Here is a 5,209-nt window from a genome sequence, read left to right as displayed (position 1 = left end):
AGAGATTTACTCAGTTTTTAATGCAAACCTACTTAACTTGCACTTCCTGAAGGTATATAGGAGCCAAAACGTGGCTTCCCTTCAAAATTCACACTTCTCCATATTTTGCAATGCAGTTCTCTAGGCAAAAATGCAGTGTGTGTGTGTGTGTGTGTGTGTGTGTGTGTGTGGAGAGAGAGAGAGAGAGAAATAACCTGAGACTGAATCACCCTGTTGGGGGTGTTGGCCCCTCAATGGTGTTGTGGAATACTCAATGAGGAATTATCTAACACTCCATATGATAGAAGGGTGGTCTAGAAATATGGAAAATTAATTAAAGATAACAAAGTACATACACATCATATTTTATTTTGATGGGGGGGGGTGAAAGATGCACTTAACTTTCCCATGAAATAACATAGCACTGCAAAGTGCTTTACACTGGCTGAACCATGCCCAGAAGCAATAGCAAGGCAAGTACAACCCAACCCAACCCAACCCAACCCTGGAAATTGTAGTTCAGAACACTGGACGAAGGAACTGAGGGGATGCTCATCAAATTTGCTGATGGTACCTAATCAGTCATTATTCACCAGAGCACTCAAGGACTTAAAGCAGGGGTAGGCAACCTAAGGCCCGTGGGCCCGATCCGGTCCAATCGCCTTCTCAATCCGGCCCACAGACGGTCTGGGAATCAGCATGTTTTTACATGAGTAGAATGTGTCCTTTTATTTAAAATGCATCTCTGGGTTATTTGTGAAGCATAGGAATTCGTTCATCCCCTCCCCCCCAAAAAATATAGTTCGGCCCCCCACATAGTCTGAGGGACAGTGGACCAGCCCACAGCTGAAAAAGGTTGCTGGCCCCTGGCTTAAAGTGTGTGTGTGTGTGTGTGTGAGAGAGAGAGAGAGAGAGAGGGGGGGGGGGAGAGAGAGGTGGGGACACAAACATGCAGACTGAGTACATAAAGATCTGAGAAGGAGTATCTCAAGAGGATTTTAAGTGTGCAACGATCTGGTCAGCAGGAAGCTAATGACTTGCCTGATGGTCATATTGTTAACTCAGCTGTTATTTGTTTACATCTGGAAACTAGGACAATGCCACCTAGCTCTGCTCTGCTTTCCTGTATATGTTTTCTAAAAGTCCTTACTCCAAAGGACTGCTGTTACAGACTTGTTCCTTTCCTTGTGGAACAAGGCTATCTGGATAGACTTGGGCCAAAATGGCAAGAGGCAGCTCCACTGCATTCTCTGCTTGTGGTCAAAACAACCGCCTGGCTCCTTTGGAGCAGTTGTTGGTTATGGTGCCACCAGAGAAAGGGAGGGTACCAAATTATACCGCCAGAAGTGACAACACAGTCCAAGTGCAGGAGTTTAATTTAAGGAGTGTTTTAATTGGTACCAGAAGTTTGATCTGGGAGTTTCTACAACCTGGAAATATCCTCTCCACACATTCTGTTGTAATAATTGCTTTCTCAATATTTATCTTCTGTACCATGAAAATAAATAAAAACATTATTTTAAAGAATGCGACAGCAAGTGTACCTAGGTGTTTACTCCCCATTTCTTTGTGTGTTAAGATATAAGCTCCGCTCCCATCTCCTCCACACTTTATATGCCTAAGCTTGATATCTGCTCCACTGCTTTGGTCTTGGCAGGTGCAGCTTATCATGTCTTAAGAGATGGGTGGAGAGCAATGGCTGTGCACACACCATGCATTTAAAGCACATTTAAAGCACACACCGCCGCACCCAAAGAATCCTGGGAATTGTAGTTTAGCTCCCTCACAGAGCTACAATTCCCAGCACCCTCAGCAAGCTACAGGTCCCAGGATGTGGTTATGTGTATGTGTGTGTGTGTGTAATTGTGATTTTAATGTATGTTGTGTACGTCCCTTTTCTCCTTTGCATGTACTAACTCTTGTGAGATTGTTTTCAAGGCGCCTGTAAAATCTCACTGGACGTGTGGTATTAGTAATATAAGCACAAGGGCCAGTAGGTGGCAGTATGCAAAGGGGTCAGAGGCTGCATGTAGGAAAAGACTGTTTCTTGAGTGTGTTAAATTTAAAGAAGTCCTGTTTGCATTAGAGAATGGAAAAGAGGCGCCGTGTGTTCCAAACAATCCCTTTTCATAACATATTTAATTTAAATCAGTCAATTGTTTCCATGTAAACAATGGAAAGAAGCAAAAGTCCTATCAAAGGTAGAATGGATCCCAAAACTTATGGAATATGCAGAAAGGGCGAAACTTACAGGAAGAATAAGCAATCGAGATTACAAACATTTTATAAATGAATGGAAATGGTTTGTTGAATATTTACAGATAAGTTGTAAACAGATAAAAAACATTAGCAGTATTATTGTAACAACCAGTAATATTATAAGAGTTTATATTTACAGATAATTAAATGAGCAAGTTAAATTAATTTGGATATGCAGAAGATATTAAAAAATTTAAGGAACCACAGAAAGAGGGGGAAGAAAGTCAAATTCTGAGATGTTAAATTGATTGTAAAACTAATGAAAATGTATAAATTTGACAAGTATAAATAAAAAACTAGAAAAAAAAGTTTTCGTGTAAACACCAAAAGCTTCAAACTAGCCATTTATCAGCCTAGTATTTCTGAATAAATAAATGTTTGGCTGACTCCACCACTTAATTTCCTCTGGATTGTGGCGTGGCATCAGTCCCATTAATATTCAGCAACACAAGGATCTCTCCAATATTTCTGGGGCCAATGGTCCAATTTTCAAAATTGAAGTTTAAAATGAACCTGTCCGAAGGATCTCCACTGGTTATAAAATTACAGTTCGGCCCTTAACTGTAACTTGGAGATGAATCTCAAGGCATTTCAGGCTATTTTTAGACCTATTTAATACCAACTTATTCCCCTGACATGAGTGTAGCCATCTGTCAGATTCCTTCTGGAGCTCAGAAATCAAATGTATAGCTAATTTAGAAATTGCAGGCTACATTATGACCTCTGTATAATGACATGCCACATCTCTGGTAACTCATTTAAAAGTAACATCCTATTGATATTACATAATAGCATTAATCTCTCCCCCCCCCCCCCAATACATGAGGGTAGGGAAATGAAGCTTTGGAGTCAGAATCCATAGAGCTGCTTAGGCCCATGGAACAGTGCCAGCCCAAGACATTTTGCTGCCTGAAGCAGAGCCCTACTCCCATCAAGGGCAAACACTTTAAAATGCACTTTTCCAAGGTGGTGCCCGTGGGCACCAGTATGACCACCAATAGCTCCCATGGCACCCACCAAAAGGTCTCAATAAATATTTCCTCAGAAATCTACAATGCACAAGAGACAGCTTGTTCTTTCTGCTCAGTTCCAGTTTTCATTGGCTCCGCCTTTCCTCCACTGAACGCCCCATTGCTTAAGCATGCCCACATTTCATTAGAAGTCCACCCTTGCAACTATTCTTCTCTCACACAGGACAGATGAAAACATCTTCTCTCCATGGGAATGTCAATGCCTTTCCTCCCCATTCATGGAGCAACTGATGTAGGAGGGCTACAGCTGCACTATCTTTAATAAGAGTCACCCATTTCTGCCGAAATGCAGGTATCTTTTGCCCAACAATCTTGAACCCACAATCCTGAGATTAAGAGTCTCATGACATGATTTACCCGCTGAGCTATCTGGGGCTATATATCTATACTTTACAATTTCCCAGGTCAAGAAAGGGTAAGAACAGGGGGGCGCTTCTCATTCATAGTTTTGCCCTGTGAAATGACTGTTCTGCTTTCGTTGATTTTTCAGCAGGGTTGCAAGATGGAGCAAAACTGTTCGCAGACTACGCCATAATCAGGGTGGATTAAAATCAACATATTTCAGCAGGCCACATCCATTGATTTCATTGGGTCTACTCAGAATAGCACTTAGTTGGGTGACTAAATTTACATCTCTTCTTTCCTCTAAGGAGCTCAGGGTGGTATATATTATTGGTGGGGCTGGGGAACAGTTTTTAAAAACCATAAACATTAGCTTGAGGCCTTTATACAGTCATACCTTGGAAGACGAACGCCTTGATATGCATATGTTTTGGCTCCTAAACGCTGCAAACCCGGAAGTGAGTGTTCTGGTTTGTGAACGTTCTTTTGGAAGCCGAATGTCCAGCACAATTTCTGCAGCTTCCGATTGGCTGCAGGAGCTTCCTACAGCCAATCGGAAGCCGCAGCTTGGTTTCTGAATGTTTTGGAAGTCAAACGGACTTCTGGAACGGCTTCCGTTCGGCTTCCAAGGTACGACTGTAATTATTATTGGGGTTTATAACTGTCCCATCACCAAGAATGGTCACACAACATACGTAATCCAACTGCTGCAGCACTAACTGTCAGGAGCCGAAGTCAAGCAATAAAAACACACAATGTCAGTCAACTCTTTATTCAAAGCAACCAAAACAGTGCAGGCACAGTAATCCCAGCAACTCTTCCCAGTAGATCTTGCCCCAATGAGGCAGTTGCGAGGGCTGAAGGTCCTCACCTTCCTACAGCTGCCTATCTCCTCTCCAGTGTTTGACCCAAGCCATTGTAGACTGCAGTTGCACACAACCAATCTCTGCTCTGCTCTCTTCATTCCTCCGCATGTTCTAGGAAAAGAGGCTGAAGGGGAGCTTGTTGCTGCAGGAGTGGGAGACTCCCTGGCTTCTTCAGCAGCCTGCCTCATCTCTGCCTTTTGACCTTCCTCCTCTCTAGAAGTAAGTTCCATTGAACAATGAAGACATGCATGGGCTTGTACCAAAGGCGCCAACTTGAGAGGGAGATGGGTGTGGGTGGGTGTGACATTGTGTTTGTGATGTCACACATGCAACGTCGCATCTCAATGGCAGGGCATCAGGTGAAGCCAAGGGGTGGAGCCAAACAGTGAAGCTTCAATCACTGGCATCTCCTTTCCTCTGATCATCATCCTCTTCCTCCTCCTGCCACTGCCACCAGCCAAGAGCTGCTTTCCCACTCCTTCCCCTCTGCAGAAAGAAGAGGGGGAGGAGTCAGCCACTGAAGCCATACTACGCTCGGCTCCATGTTCAGCCTCCTCTGCCCCCTGATTCTTTTGAACATTGGGGGTCCTGGACCCCCCCAGAAGTATTGGGAGGCAAAAGAGTTGGGCCCCTAGGAGTTGGAATCCGTGGCTTGTACTGTTTAGGGAGAAGCAGAAGCCAGCAGGCTCTGCAGAGGAAAAGAAAATCCTTGAGAGCCGCAAAGAAACGACA

This window comes from Podarcis tiliguerta (assembly GCF_965153285.1).
Source record: "Podarcis tiliguerta genome assembly, chromosome: 1".
Classification (NCBI taxonomy): domain Eukaryota; kingdom Metazoa; phylum Chordata; class Lepidosauria; order Squamata; family Lacertidae; genus Podarcis; species Podarcis tiliguerta.
Note: the sequence above shows the minus strand (reverse complement) of the source record.